This window comes from Petaurus breviceps, unplaced genomic scaffold (assembly GCF_028583685.1).
Source record: "Petaurus breviceps papuanus isolate PSGF00001 unplaced genomic scaffold, PetGlider_PUasm1.0 91041, whole genome shotgun sequence".
Taxonomy (NCBI): domain Eukaryota; kingdom Metazoa; phylum Chordata; class Mammalia; order Diprotodontia; family Petauridae; genus Petaurus; species Petaurus breviceps.
Window position 1 is genome coordinate 38,621,546 of NW_027187400.1, and position 16,804 is coordinate 38,638,349.

At 43.0% G+C, this 16,804-nt stretch overlaps 1 pseudogene; it reads left to right on the forward strand.

Moving 5' to 3' along the window:
- The first annotated feature begins 9,417 nt into the window (after positions 1-9,417).
- On the forward strand, positions 9,418-16,125 carry LOC138154593 (activator of 90 kDa heat shock protein ATPase homolog 1-like; annotated as a pseudogene).
- Positions 16,126-16,804: the final 679 nt, after the last annotated feature.

A 16,804-nucleotide genomic window follows, 5' to 3' on the forward strand; every position in this document is an offset into this window, starting at 1 on the left:
GAGCTCCTTGAGGGCAGGGACTTCCTGTCCCCAGTACTAAGTCTAGGGCCTGGCATGTGGTAAACAGTAAAAATTTGACTCGGGTTTGAGGGAACTGGGTGGGGTAAGGGCTTTGTAAGATTCAAAGGAGTCCTAACAGACATGAAGAAAATCTCCACATCCCAGCCGGCAGAAGAGTCCTCAAACCATTCTATTCTTGGGCCTTCCCAAGGGTCGTGCCAGTGGCTGCCGTCTGACAGCAGAGACTGGCTACCTCCAGGCTCTGACAGGACATCATCCTGGGATAATTGACTCAGCCACTCAACACTGGGGCCAGCCTGAATAATGGCAGAACAAAGGCAAGTCTCCCTCAGGCTGTCCCAGCAAGAGCCCATGAAGGCCCTGCCTTTTCTTGTTGAGGGCCAACTCAGTTAGGCAGGTAGAAGCAGCCAACTTCTTGCAGCTGCTCCCAGGCCAACCAGATGCTGGCTCACCACTCTTCATGATGTGCAAAGTGCAGAGCGCCCTGAATTCTTGCTCACTCTGATAGTAGTGATGCAAAGGGAATTAAGTACAAGAGTGTACAGCCCATCCCGAGTGAAACAGGAACTAGATAAAGTATGGACATGATAGCCTTCAAGGTCATCCTGACATCTGCCTGACACCACGGAACTAAACAAAGCAGTAATGGAAAACAGTGACCGATGGTTGCATTCTTTGTCTCATTGCTCTATAAAAACCTTGCTCATTGTATCAATAAACGGAGTTCTATCCTGAACTGCCTGCCTGGCCCAGTTTATCTCACCTTTCTGATCACACTTGATGGTCTCAAGTGGCCCCCAGCATTTCCCAGTCCTGGCCTGTTGGTATAAAGGCAGTAGGAGAGATGAGTGTTTGGGCAAACCTCAATTTGGCTCCTACTGATTGGCTGAGAAAAGAGAGGACGCAGCTGAAAGGAGTCCACATGCCTGTGGCTCTGCTTTTTCTCTCCAAAGGGTCTGAAACAAACCAAATTACTTAGTCCTGTTACCCTTCTGAAGGGTTCTCTCAGGTCATTCCTGCAAAACCACTCCAGGCCTGGGTGAAAACAATTTGACCAGAAGGTTTGTTTGGGACCTTTCTGCACCTTGTCTAGGGGATAATAGTGGATTCAGATTTAAAAGTGGCTGCTACTAAATATTCTACCTGCCCAGTTCATTTCTGGTGTGGCCTAGCTTTGCAAGGGTTGAGGTTGGGTTTAGCAGATTTCCCAATTTAGAGCTGAAAATCAAGTGTTTACACATTTCAGGAAGCAGGATACTGTGGTTCCCAGAGGGACCCTAGTCATTAGGTCATTTCCCTTTAATTCATTATCAAATAGCTCATTTTTATGATTCTTAGTATGACCTACAACTAGGAGAAAGGCCTGGTAAGAAATCTGAGTAAGGGAGGGTGGTGGTCCTAGTGGGAGAGACACAAGTGGGAGAGACACAAGAAAATGCCCAAAGGGCAGGAGGCATTTCCTTAGTCAGTGTGGCACTTTGTAAAGTTCCAAAAGAAAATTTTTTTCTCCCTGTTGGCAGTGAGAGGAATCACCAAGAAACAAGACTGTAGCTAGGTTCTTATATTTGTTTTCACTCTTGCAGTGGGGTGATTAATCCTATGAATCTCCCCCCCCCCGTTATATTTTTATTTCATTAAATATTTCCCAATCACATGTAATTTTTTAACACTTATTTTTGTAATTAAATCTTTCATTATCATTTTATAGAAATCCAGATTCTCTCTCCCTCCCACCCCCATCTTCATTCACTGAGAAGACAAATGATATATCAATTATATATGTGAAATTATGCAAGAAATTTCTACATTAGCCATCTTTTTTTTTTTTAAAGCAAGAAAAATAAAGTGAGAAGATCATGCTTCAGTTTGCACTCAGTTCATCAGTTCTCTCTGGCGGTGCATAGCATTTTTCATCATGAGTCCTTTGTACTGATCAGAGTATCTCAGTCGTCAGTTGTTCATTGTTACAATATTGCTGTTAACTGTGCACAGTGATTTGGTTCTTCTCACTTCACTTTGCATCAGTTCATAGAGGTCTTACCATTTAACATTTCCTACTTTTAAAAATTTTGAGCCCCAAATTCTCTCCCTCCTTCCAGCCCCTCCACTCTCCCAAGAAGCAATTTGATACAGATATAATTTGATATAACATGTGTGGTTATAGAAAACAACTCTTTCTACATTACTCAAAGTCTATATATCCAGCCCTCATCTCTCTCCCTGTAATACATGACTCAACAGTCATTAATGTTAGTCTTTTACCTGCAGCTGAAACTTGGTGCCTGTTGGTAGGTCTGGCTATCAGTTTAAAAAGATTTTCCATTTACAGTCCTTTTTAATCTTTGACCAATAAGATGGAATGGTGTTTTTAAAAATGTGATTTTTATTGTTCAGTTGTTTTCAGTCATGTCTAACTCTTTATGACCCCATTTGGCATTTTCTTGACAGATACTGGAGTGGTTTGCCATTTTCTTCTCCACTTCTCCAAGTGACTTGTCCAGGGTCACATAGCTAATAAGTGTCTGAGGCTGGATTTGAACGAAGGAAGAGGAGTCTTCTGGACTCCAGCCCTGGCATTCTATCCATTGGGCCCCCTCCACACCCCCAAAGTGATGTATTTTATTTAAATTAAAGGATCCTTCTGGAAACTGTTTAGCAGGATTGTTCCCAGCACCAATTCCATCTATCTAAAAACTTGCAGGGGCAGCAAAGGGGCAGTAGGTAGAGTGCTGGCCCTGGAGTCAGGAGGAGCTCAGACCAAATCTGGCCTTACTAGCTGTGTGACCCTGGGCAAGTCACTTCACCCTGCTTGCCTCAGTTTCCTCATCTGTGAAATGAGCTGGAGAAGGAAATGGCGAACCACTCCAGTATCTCTGCCAAGAAAACCCCAAATAGGGTCACAAAGAGTTGGACATGATAGAAAATGTCTGAACAACAAAGAATTTGTAAGTCTCACACCCCCAAGTGGGTATACATGAAAAATACTGAGGCCCTGCTTTCAGGGACAGAGGTACCTCTATCTTTAGAGGTCTTATTTTTCCTCCCAGAGGGTCTTCAAAACTTTCAGTAAAGGGGAGTCTGATCTAAAAAAATTTCACCATTGAGTAGGAGCTTGCTCAAAACCTCACCCACTTGGGTTGTTTTTTGTTCTTCGTTCTCAAAGAGGCCCATGACATCAGGAAGGTGATGCCTTGACATGCAAGTGAGTTGGGTTTAAGGAAAGCAGGGCTGGGCAAAGTCACCAGCCTCACTCTCTCCTCTGGAGCCATCTGGGTCCAGGGGCCAAACATAGATCAGGATGACCAGAAATGGCCCCCACCCACCTGGGAAACTGACTTCAGACTACAAGGGAGGACTGAGAAGCCTTGCTCAGGCTGTTCGACCACTAGTGATTTTTGCAACAGCTTTCCAGTTTTTCTGCCTAGACGATCTTGGGTCTACTGCCAACCTTTATATCTAAACATAGAACAAGTGCACCAACAAAACAAGCCACCAACAAAAAATGTCAGATGTGCCACATTATGTCACTTCCTGTTTAGAGACTTATAATGCATGGAAATTCCCAAAGGGGCTGGGAATAGGGAAATTCTGACTCACATCCCAGGCTTTGTCTGCTATGCAAATGCTAAAGAGAAAGGTAAGGAAAATGTCCCTACAACAGGTAGTTCGTGGAGTTAGGTCAATTTCCCTTGCTCCTGGAACACATAAGGGCCTTTCCCTAAAGGACTGCAAAGGATGAGTGGCTGAAATGGATTTAGCTCCCAAATGGGTAGGTAACTTACAGTGTTATAGGAAAGGATTATGTTGAGGTTGCTTAGGACATAGATAGATAGATAGATAGATAGATAGATAGATAGATAGATAGATAGATAGATAGATAGATAGATAGATAGATGATAGATAGATAAAAATGGGTGGATAGATGGATTGATGGATAGATAGATGATAGATGAATGAATGGATAGATTATAGATGAACAGATAGATGATTGATGGATGGATGATGGATGGATAGATAGATAAAATGTTTTTAAATTGCTTACTATATGCCAGACACTGTGCAATGCACTAAGGATACAAAAAAAAAAAGCAAGACAGTTCCTGTCCTCAAGGAGCTTATATTCTTTAAAAAAAATTTATTTTAAATTTATGGAATAAAAAAAGTATTTATTTATTTTTTTGCTTTTTGGAGGGCAATTGGGGTTAAGTGATTTGCCCAAGGTCACATGGCTAGTTTTTTTGTGTTAAGTGTCTGAGGCCGGATTTGAACTCAGGTCCTCCCGACTCCAGGGCAGGTGCCCCCTAGCTGCCCCCTAAAACGAGCATTTTTATAACAGTATAATAAAAAAGATGATTGTACATGGAACTGCAAATCTACTAGGCACAATTTGCTATTCCTTTCAAATATACAAAAGTATCATATAAATTTTTTCTTTTTTTCTTTCCTCCCTCCTTCCCCCACCCTAGAAATGGCTGCCCATTAGACACAAATAGGTATGTGTGTGTGTATACATATATATGTAAAATTATTCTATACATTTATTTATCAGTTTTTTCTCTGGATGCAGATAGTATCTTTCTTCATATGTCCTTGTAATAGTAACAGAATATAAAGATCCCCCTGTATTGGCTTGGTTTTTGGTGTTAAAACCCAGAGCTTGTTAATCCCACTTGTGGGATGGACTGTTGACGTGAAAAGAGAGGGATGGACTGGGAGGAGCTGGTGACATAAATTTAGAGAGACACAAGACAAGAGAGAGGCAGAAGAACTTTTTTGGAAGCAGCACCTTTGGAGGCAGAGAGAGACTGAGAGGATTGCTGAGGGCCACTTTGAATTGCCCAGGACTTTTGAGAGCTGCCACCCAGAGCTGCCAAGGACTGAGGAGACATGGCTGTTATGCTGTTGTTTTGCCAGATTTGTCCACTGGTGAAGGACAGTGCTATTGTCGTAGAAGTCTTGGAACCTTGCTGTTGGTTCAGAGCTCCTGAGACTGTTCTGCAGACAGAGAGTGAATACTGTCCACTGGTGAAGGACAGTGCTGTTGTTGCAGAAGACTTGGAACCTTGCTGTTGGTTCAGAAGCCCTGAAGAAGGATTTTCTTGTTGTATGTTTACAGAAACCCTGGAAGGGGGTTTTGCTAATGTTTTCAGGGGTTCTAGGACTGTTTTACAGACAGAGAATGAATTAATGAAGAGACTGGCAATGTATCTTGTGGCCTTGCTAAGCTTTGTCTCCCCAGGAACAAAGATTGCTGAGAACTTGCCTCTTGTCAAGATGAAGAAAAGACCTCCATTTGGGTATTAAGTACTGTGCTTAAGCTTGTTGTAACTCTGGTGTAGATTCAATTGTGATCCAGGGGTGGGGAACTTTTGATCTTTTTGTGTTCTATGATTGAATAAATGAATGTACTTTACTTATGATTGGAAACTAATCTCCATTTGAGAAGAGGGGCTTTGTGATGGACTAAATGAAGGTACAGCCTAGGGGTGGAGTAGTATTTAGAACAGGGACTTTGTAATTGATTAAATGAATGTAATGTCCTGGGGTGGGGTAGTACTTGGAGATTATTGAATCACACTTAGTAAATGCTGTATTTTGAATGATGTCATATTTTGATCTTCTCTGTTCTTAATTTTTCACTGAATGAAATGGAGAGCACCTATGATGGTATTTTGAACCTTGGGAAGTTGCCTTTCTTGGCATTACGTTACAATCCTTTAAAGTTAATTTGGATATTTACAATTCCAAAAATAACTTATTCACTGAAAGTTGTTCTTAAAACACTATTGATGTTACTATATATAATGTTCTCTTGGTTTGCACATTTTTTGCTCTTTGTTATTTTTTGTGAGTCCATATTTTTCTAAATCCATTGAGCATCATTTTTTTGCTTTTTTTGGAGGGCAATTTGGGTTAAGTAACTTGCCCAAGGTTACACGGCTAGTATTTTTGTGTGGGTGTTAAGTGTCTCAGGCTGGAACCGAACTCGGGTCCTCCTGATTCAGGGACCTATGGTCTACTCACTTTGCCACCTAGACACCCCCAAGCATCATTTCTTACAGCACCATGGTATTCCATCACAATCATATACCACAACTTGTCCAGCCATTCCCCATTTTGATAGACATCCTTGTAATTTCCAGTTCTTTGCCACTGCAAAGAGAGCTGCTATAATTATTTCATAAACATGGGGCATGAAAGGAAGAATAAATACAGAGGAAACAGGTGGGGGTGGAGGACTGGTAATGCTGGAAACTTACTCTCATCTGGGTTGAAGAGAAAACAAAGTGTACATCTGAAAAGATTTAGAAAGTCTTCTGAACTTCTAGAGAGCTGAGAAAACTGGGGGATAGGACAGGGGAGGGCCTTTTAAAAGAGTGTATAGAATAAGATTGGGAAGGTGGGGGGAGAAGATAAAGGAGGGAATTTTAGAGAGGGGTAGGTAAAATAAGGAAATAGAGTGTAAGGGGGAAAGGTAAGATAACAGGGATAGGGTAAAAAGAGAGGCTGAGAAGGAAATTAGTGAGTAAAAATAAGATGGAGGGAAATTCATAAATGGTATTTAAAACTCTGTCAAGTCTATAAGAACATGAGTCATAGCCCAATTGATAAATAGCCAAAGGATATGAATAGGCAGTTTTCCAATGAAGAAATCTAAAAAATTTATAGTCATATAAAAATGCTCTAAATCATTATAGATCAGAGAAATGCAGATTAAAATAATCTTGAGCTATCTACTAGATGATGGAAGGGGAAAGTGACAAATGTTACAGAAGATGTGGAAAAATTGGGACACTAATTTATTGTTTGCAGAATTGTAAAATGGTCCAACCATTTTGGAAAACAATCTGGAATTATGCCCAAAACATTATTAAACTACCTATACCCTTTGACCCAGCAATACTATTACTTGGTCTATTTCCAAAGATAATTAGGGAAAAAGGAAAAGGAGTTTATATTCTAAAGAGGAAAGAAGGCGCTTTGAGGGGACTTTGTGGAAATGGCCCAGAAGCCAGATAGAGGCCCGGTTCTGGGCTTCATAAGGTACTTGAACTTGGACAAGTAGCCATGTTCCAGTCTTAAAGTCCTGTCATGAATTAAATTTGTCTCTTTGCTGCTGTTTACCCCCATTGTCTGGGCTACCGCTCTGTGCAGAGTCATTGGTTTGAGCATGAAGATTTCCCCACACTGTCTTGGGGTCTCCCCACTTATATCCCTTGTATCCACTTACACAGGTATCCCTGCTTACAAGCTGTTTCTCTCTTCTTGAAATTAAACTTCTGTTTGATTCCTGACTCTCCTGTCTCTAGCCTCATGGTTGACTCTGGCTATCCACAGGTTAGAGGCTGGTTCTGTCGGGTTGACAAAGGACACTGAAATAATTATTTCTTTCTTCTTTTTTTTTCCCTTTTTTGGAGGGCAATTGGGGTTAAGTAACTTGCCCAGGGTTACATGGCTATTTTTTTTGTGTGGGTGTTAAGTGTCTGAGACCAGAACTGAACTCGGGTCCTCTGACTCCGGGGTCGGCGCTTTACTCACTGCACCACCTAGCCATCCCAATAATACTATTTCTTAAGGTTTTCTTCAAGAAGTAGTGTGCCTTAGTGGCTAAAACAGCGGGTCTCATGAAAACCTGTGCTCAAATCCAGTCTCTTAGCTCCAACTGACTCTGAGACTCCTGAGAAAATTATTAACTTCCCAGGACCCTGGGCCATGTTCAAGTTCTGAAAGAAGTTCCAGCTTACACTGCCAGATATAGTTTCCTTATCTCGAATCCTTATTTACCTTTACTAATAATGAAACTACCCATCTAAGTCCTATACAGGTGACCTAATATTTTTCTTATTAGGGAGAAAGGGGGTCTTAGTATGTTTCCAAAGGCAAAAGAAATCAAGTCCTGTTTATAGATGAATAAAATCTCATGGAGCTTCTCCTAGCCCTGAGAAGTCAATAGACTGGTCCTTATCCTATACTGGTGTCCCAAAGGGGCCTGCCTGGGCTGGAGGGAAGGCCTGTGCACTGAGGCTATTTCTACAAACTTATGGGGGCAGCTGATTGCCCTGATCACAGATTAGGCTTGGAGACCAGGTAAGAACAGAGCTTTAAAAAGCAAAAACAGAATTGCACGCACCTTCTTGACCCCACACAGGGAGTAGAAGATGGTCAGGTGGCAGAAATATCAATTGTCTCTCCCCAAGTGGCCTTACTTTCTTGAATTTCTCAGACGCACACATCGGTTTACTTCTGTCATAAGAAACCAGTGCTGGGCTCTCCAATGAGGCAGGAGTACAGCATGGGGTCTTAGCAGGTGAGAGAACCACAGAAACCCCTCGGAGCCCTGCTTTGTGTCAGGAACAGGGCATTAGACCTATGGTTCAGTCCTACGTCTCCTAGCTACTACCTGAGTGATCTTGGACAGGTCACCTTTCCCCCTCAGCTTCCTCATTGGCCAAAATGACAGTATGGTCTACAAGGTCCTTCCAAATCGAAATTCTATGGCATCTCTGCCATAGTAAGGGGAGAATATTATAATAATAACAGGAATATTATATATTATATGATAATATTATATATTATAATAGTAAGCACTAATATGGCCCCTACCATGTTTCAGGCACTGTGCTAAGCAATGGGCATATAAAGAATGGAAAAAATTGGCCTGGGAGCATCCTGGTGACGATTTTCCCCCCACCAACATGTGGCTGGTTGTAGCAGGAGGACTTGGGCATACATAATTAGCTTCATGCTTCCCTCTATAGGAATAAAGTTTGGCTGTGTGTGTGTGTGTATGTGTGTGTGTGTGTGTGTGTGTGTGTGTGTATGTATGCATTCCTCTCCTTTTTTAAAACATACTGTACAGGTCACCCCAGCCTTCCAAGGCCCCATAATTTTCCTCCTTTCGTTCTGGGGTCTGGTTTCTCACGCACCAAGGTACCACTATGAAGCGTTAATCTCCATCCAGGCCTGACAAGCATGTGTTTTTCTTTAGTGAGGTGCTATCTGGAACAGCTCTTTCCTAGGTAATTGAGGATTAGGGCCCAGCCAGATCGGAGGTGGGCTGGGCTGGGTTTTATTACCCATTTGTTTCCAGGGGAATGGGGTTTTTGCAGCTGCCCCCAGAACACTGACTGAACACTGGCTGGCTGGCTGCCCACGTATTCACTCAGCTCACTCCTAGGGAGAAGGCTTAAGGCCCAGCCCTGCTAGGGCAGGAGAATCTTGTTTAGCTCCCAGCTTGGCCGCAGCCATGAGCAGACTTCCTGCTGTCCTTGCCCTTGCCTCATTTTCCCCATTCCCAAGATGGGGGTCATAGACCCGCCTCTTTGGGAAGGGCCTTGGAGATCTGTGAATGATTAAGATGGATTAAGGGTGTTGTTGTCCATTATCCTTAAGATAATGCGTGAGGGTGCTGTTTCCTATCAATCAATCAATGAACATTTAGTCCACACCTACTATGTGCCAGTGATGCAGTGGGTAGAGCACTAGGCCTAGAGTCAGGAAGACTCAATCGTCTTGAGTTCAAATCTGGCCTCAGACACTTACTAGCTGTGTGTCCCTGGGCAAGTCACTTAACCCTGCTTGCCTCAGTTTCCTCATCTATAAAACATATATAACAATGCAGAGACTGGATGACCTTGCATGGTTTCTTTCAGTTCTGGGTCTACGGTGTATTGTACCCAGTGAGACTCTAATTCCTGAGATTTTATTTCTCACGTAACCAGTCAGACCACATCTTGTGTTTGGTTCTGAGCACCACATTTTGGAAAGACTCCAGAAGGAGGGCCTCAGGTCTATGTCACGTTGGGATCTGAAGGGACTGGCAGGGTGCAGGTGGGGGCCGTCAAAAAGCCATAGGTTTAGAGTGAGGGGAGCCCTTTTGTTTGGGTTGTTGTCCAGCATTTTCAGTCGTGTCCACCTCTCTGTGATCCCATTTGGGGTTTTCTTGGCAGATACTGGAGTGATTTGCCATTTCCTTCTCCAGCTAATTTTACAGATGAAGAAGCTGAGGCAAGCAAAGTCAAGTGACTTGTCCAGAGTCACACAGCTAGTAGGTGTCTGAGGCTGGATTTGAACTTGGGAAGATGAGTGTCTTCCTGACTCTAGGTGTGGCCCTCTAGAAGGGACATTAAGGACCACTAAGTCCAATTTCCCTTATTTTACAGATGAGAAAACAGGTCAAGGGAGCATAAGTGACTTACCCAGGGTTGCATAGCTAGTAAAAATAGTATGTATATGACACTTTAAGGTTTGCATGTTGTCTCACCTGATCCTTCCAGCAACCCTGGGAGGGAGGTGCTATTATCATTTCCATTTTATGGATGAGGAAATTGAGGGAGGGGTAGGTGGTTTGCCCAGGGTCACACATCCAGAAAGTGCCTGATGTAGGATTTGAACTCAGGTTGTCCTGGGGCCAAGTCCAGCATTCTCTCCTCTCTGTCATGGTATCTCTCATATTTAGCCTGAAAAAGAGGAAGCTTGGGAGAGATGGGATAGTTGTTTTCAAGTATTTGGAAGAATTTAGACTTGGTGTCAGGAAAATATTTTTTAAACAATTAGAGCTGTCTAAAAGAGCCTCTGGAAGGAGTACATTCCCCCTTACCGGGGATCTTAAAAGTGGAAGATGGTGGACACTGCATCTGGTGTGTTGGAGTTGATATTCTTTTGTTGTCTGAGCTCAGAGTGGTCTTCATGCCTCTAAGGTCCCTGCTAACTCTAAAATCCTGTGATCCTGACAGATGGGGTGGGATTCGTCCCTATTTTATTAAATAACTGAGATCAAGAGTTGGTGATTAGCCCAGGCTATGAGCAAAGACCTTACCAGGTCAATAAAGACTATCACTCCCTAGGCTAAAGGTTTTTTTTTTCCTTTTTTAATTAATTAATTAATTTTTGGTTTTCAACATTTGCTTCCACAAGATTTTGAGTTTCAAATTTTCCCCCCATCTCTCCCCTCCCTCACCCCAAGACAGGCATTCCAGGCATGGGGCACAGCCAGAGTAAACGCATGCAGTCGGGAGATAGAGTATCTTGTTCCAGCAACATCCAGAAGAAGGCCAGTGTCACTGGAATATAGAGCACATGAAGGGGAATACAGGGTAGGAAGACTGCAAAGGCAGGGGGAGGTCAGGTTATGAAAGGCTTTGAATGCCAGAGGATTTTAGATTTGCTCCCGAAGGCAATGGGCATCCCCAGAGAAACACTTAAAAAATTAATTTAGATTATTCTAATCTTTTCTTTGTTTTTCTCTTTTTCCTGACTGTGTCACCCCATATTGCCTAGGTTGGAAGTGAAGTGGTCCCTCACCAGCCTGATTTCACTGCTAATTCACATGGTTTCCAGCCTGGTCAATTTGCCTCTCTTGTACAATCTGGTGGTCCCTGGTGCTTCGAGGGTGTCCCTCACCTAGGTGGCATGGAGGTGTCCTTGTGTGATTTTAAAGGAAAGGGAAAGACATAATCCCTCTTCTCTTCTCTCTCCACCCTTTATTTCCTGCCAGGTGGGTAAGCAGGAGATTGGGACCAGAAGCTTGATCACTCTACTCTCCTCAGAGATAAAGGGGTATCAGGGCACAATTATATCTGTCTGTTTCCTTAAGTATTAGTCTAGGAGATGTAGTTTTAGGCTCAACCTAACTTCTGATCGCTGCCTCTTTTTTTAAAAAAAATTAATTTTTAGTTTTCAACATTCACTTCCATAAGCTTCTCCCTTCCCTCCCCTCTCCGCTCCCCAAGACAGCCTGCAATTTGATATAGGCTCTACATATACATTCTTATTAAACATATTTTCACATTAGTCTTGCTGTATAGAAGACTTGGAACAAATGGGAGGAATCACAAGACAGAAAAAAACAAAACAAAACAAAAAAAGAAAGAGAGAGCAAATAGTCTGCTTCCATCTGCATTCAGACTCCATAGTTCTTTCTCTGGATGTTATAGCATTTTCCATCATGAATCTTTAGGAGTTGTCTTCGATCCTTGCATTGCTAAGAAGAGCTAAGTCTGTCAAAGTAAGTCCTCACACCATGTTGTTGTACTGTGTATACTATGTTCTTCTGGTTCTTCTCATTTCACTCAGCATCAGTTCATATAAGTCTTTCCAGGCTTTTCTGAAGTCTGCCTGCTCATCATTTCTTATAGCACAATAGTATTCCATTACATTCATGTACCACAACTTGTTCAGCCATTTGCCAATTGATGGGCACCCCCTTAATTTCCAATTCTTTGCCACCACAAAAAGAGTTGCTATAAACATTTTTGTACATATGGGTCTTTCTCCCACTTCTATTGATCACTGCCTCTTAATGGGGGAAGCAGGACCCCAGGCTTTATATCCAAGGTTTGATTCGCTTCCCACCAAATACCAATTCCATAATGAATCCACATAGCAATTAAAAAAGAAGCCCATTTATCCAATTCCATAGCAAACAGAAATCAGAGAAGGTCTATATAAGAGAATATATACCAAACAATAGAGACTGAGGGAGTATTCCCATTGGGAGGGAGGGAACTCAGCTTAACCCAGATCTCACCCAAGGGAATGTTCCCCAAAGTCACTGATGTAGCAGTCTAGGAAGAGGGATATGCTGGAGACGACTCATTCCTCTCATATCAGCTTCTTTCTGTGGTCTTTTCCTTCAGCAACCTAAAGGGGTTCACATCTTCCATCTTCTCTTTCAAGGGCTGGAAGCAAAAGATGTCCAAAGCAACTGCAACTGACCCAAAGACAAGCTCTGTTCTCACTCCTACCCTCACCTCCTCACAAAGGAGAAAGACATTGGTCTTCATCAATAAGGAGAGAATCCCAAACCAATGGACTTTAGAGCTCAGGTTACGCTGGTACTGATCTGAGTTCAGAAAGGCTCAGCCCATTGAATCACAGAACTCCTGAGCTCAAACAATCCACCAGTCTCAGCCTCCTCCAGAAGAGGGAATCATAGGTGAGTGCTACCACACCTCTCTTAGAATATTCTAATAGAGGCATTTTCTCTCTAGATAGGACAAGGAAGAGCAAAAGACAGCAAGAGATACTTCAAGACTGAAAATCTTTCTCATTTTAACATTCCAATTACAGCCTTTCTGGATAAGAGAACAGACTCTGTAGTGAGATAAGCCATAGGTACACCTCTCACAGTAAAGTTCAATTCACATTTTACTTGATCAGATAGAACCATAGTCACTTAACTCTAAGTACACACTTGGAGAATTATTGTTCCGAAACCATTCTATCCCTCTTTGTCCACTCCCTCTAAGGATTCACCTTTCCAGCTGGTCATAGGTGAACTCATAAGTTGCTTTCCATTAATCACAGTAATCAGAGACTTCTGTCCTTTTGATCACCCTGATATGGTCAGTGTGGACTGGTTAGGGGCCCCTTGCCCATGTCCAATCACCACCCTAGTTAGTGCCAAGAGAAGCCCTTCCTGGGCCAAGTTGGATATCCAAGAAGCTCAGAACATTGTGTTGGAATTGAGAGTTGAAGGGAGATTATTTTTTTTTTAAGCAATCGGGGTTAAGTAACTTGCTCAAGGTTACACAGCCAGTTATTTCTGGGTGTGGTGCTGAGTGTCTGAGCCCAGGATTCAATCTCCAGGTCATCCCAACACTGGAGCCGGTGCTCTTACTCGCTGAGCCACCTGGCCGCCCTGAAGGAAGATTATTATCATTATATTACATATATGAAGAAGGATTATTATATCTTCAAACTAAGATAATTTAAAAATACTTTTTAAATACTTCTAAAAGAGGGAGGAGGGGGTCAGGGTAAGATGACGTCCATATTCCCTTCTAATCGGTGTCAGGATACATTCATCTTTGTTTTGTCATTTTTCAGTCATGTCTGACTCTCCATGACTCTTTGTTATTGTTGTGGTTTTGTTTGTTTGTTGCTTTTTGGAAGGGCAAGGACAGGGCAGTTGGGGTTAAGTGACTTGCCCAAGGTCACAGGGCTAGTAAGTGTTAAGTGTCTAAGGCTGGATTTGAACTCAGGTCCTCCTGACTCCAGGGCTGGTGCTCTATTCACTGCACCACCTAGCTGCCCCATTTGGGGTTTTCTTGACAAAGATACTAGAGTAGTTTGCCATTTCCTTCTCCAGTTCATTTTACAGATAAGAAAACTGAGGCAAAGTGACTTGTCCAAGGTCACAAAGACAGTGTCTGAGGCGGGATTTGAGCTCATTGAAGATGAATAGCAGTCCTCTATTCAGTCCTCCACCTAACTGCTCATACACTAATCTTGTTGGTTCCAAACATGGAGATATCTACATTTTGTCTTACTGTATCATATACAGCAGAAATTGTAACAGGATGCCAAGTGCCATAATGGGGTTGAGGGCATTGTCTTGAATTGGGGCAGGTTCTTTTGGGAGCAATCCAAGAAAGCTCTGCTGTGGCTGGAGGCAGAGCCCAGTGTTTAAGCATAGTTCAAATCTCCAGCCTTTTAATTTCCTGAACAGACCCTGGGAGGCTATGTGGATTAGCAAAGCTGAATGGTGAATCAAGGTGGTCTAATGGAAAGGAAATTGGAACCCCAAAGTCACATTATTCTGCCAGTCAACTGGCCAGCATCGGATTCCCTTAGCCATAGCTGCTACAGAATGATATTCTGAATCTATATGCAGATTCTGGTAATATAGCCATTACTTTCATCTCAAGAGGGTAACACATTCTTTGTTCAACTCCATAAATCTTTTCCTCCTCCTTTCTCTCTTTGTGTGCTGTCTAACTAGATGGCTGTAAAGGTCAGGAAGTCCACTAATTCCCTATTCTGTACCAAATATCTGGCAGTGGAGACTGGGGCTGGGTCCATGATTAATTCGGACCTGGGGAAGATGGTTCTATAATAACTCAAAGATCCCCTTAACTAAAGACACTGCAGTTCTGTCTCCTCAATGCTGCTTTTTGTGCCCAGTGCAGCATCTGTCTTTGAAAGACCAATGTACCATGTTCTCCTGGAGTTCTCAACCTGCTTCTGATTGGTGAATTGTTATACTGGCTCTCTCGACCAGTCTCAGGGCAAGAGGCTTGCACTCCTTGCAGTCTATACTTATTTAGGACATGGGATTTCAGTGCTGGTTAAGAGACTGTGCTTCTGGGATGGTAGCTCCTGAGCCCCCAGCAGTAGCCTCAATTTGTTATTAGAAAAGGCATTTACAGAGGGTGGGACTGGGGTGGAGAAATGTGAAAGGAAAAGCAAGCTGGGAGGTGCTATACGCACTTCTAGTAATTTCCAGGCATTGCCAGGTGGGTGGGGAGGGGGCCATGCAGGAGCCTGCTATGGCAAAATCGACGACTAGACGGCCAGGTGGGACAAGGGTGCCCCCCATGGAGAATGCTTCAAACCAATAAGCTGAAATTTCTGCTTCTGGGGAGCCAGGTGCAAAGTGAAAAGGGCAACTATGAGTAAGCTGGATGGAGAGGCATCAGTTGACAATCAAAAAGACAAACTCATCTTTTTCTATGAGTGGCCCATCAAAATGAACTGGATGGGTGTTTCTTTTTTTGGAGGGGGGCAGGCAGGGCAATTGGGGTTAAGTGACTTGCCCAAGGTCACACAGCTAGTAAGTGTTAAGGGTCTGAGGCCAGATTTGAACTCAGGTCCTCCTGACTTCAGGGCAGATGTTCTATTCACTGCACCTCCTAGCTGCCCCAGGTCAGGTATTTCTAAGCCATGAGTGAAATACAAACAACCCATGGAAAATGCCAACTTGTCAGATGAAAACAATGGCGATGGAGTGGAGAGCCTTGTCAAAGATGAGTCTCAGACAACCTCACTGGCCTCAGTGAAGCAAGAAGGGGTGAGAAAGATCAAAGATACAGTAGAAATTTACATAAGGACTCAATAGAATTCATTCAGGGCACAATCTTACCAACTTTGAATGGCAAGACAGTAAATCCAGCCCAGTAGCTGCCAACCACAGCGGAGGAGTTCAAAGTCAAACCCATGGAAGACCCGTGGAAGTCTGTCCGTGTTAAAATCCCTACCTGCAAGAACATTCTGAAGGACACTTCCTTCACATCGCCAGAGGAGCTTTCTGGGGTATTTGTCACCCAGGAGACGTTTCAGGTCTCTGCTCCTGAGAAAGAGATGAGTGGAAAGTTCACTTAGACCTGGCTCCCTCCTGATGACACAACTTCCTCTGCCATCATTTCTACTACTGGTTGTACTTTTTACTAATACTCCCTAACTCGCCCATCACAGAGGTGGAGTTGGATACACACTCCCTCTACCAAAATCACTAGGCAACCTTTTCTCTTTTGAGGTTTATACTTTCTAAATTTGTCTAAATAAAGATCCTGGTAGCCGGGGGCAGCCAGGTATCACAGTGAGTAAGAGCACCGGCTCCAGTGTCGGGATGACCTGGGGATTGAATCCAGGCTCAGACACTTAGCACCCACCCAGAAACATGTGGCCCATGTAACCTTGAGCAAGTTACTTAACCCCAATTGCTTAATTAAAAAAAAAAGATCCTGGTAGCCATTAGCTACCAACCCCCAGGACGTTCTCCCAACTTCTTCAATGAGTCTCGAGTTTCTCCACTCCAGAATGGGATAGACCAAAAGCAAACAGGAGAAAGAAGGCAGGAAGTGCTGACCAGCATGACCCATGGATAGTGATAGGAGGTGAGATTCAGTATCTACTCATGTTTATGACATCTTAGTTACCTTATAGAGTTGACCCCAACTTGTGATGGTGGTGAAGGTATAATTAAGTGTGCTATGCATAGTCTGATATTCCTGGTGTTGATTATGGTTGTTTTTATATCAGAAAACTTACTCTGAACTCC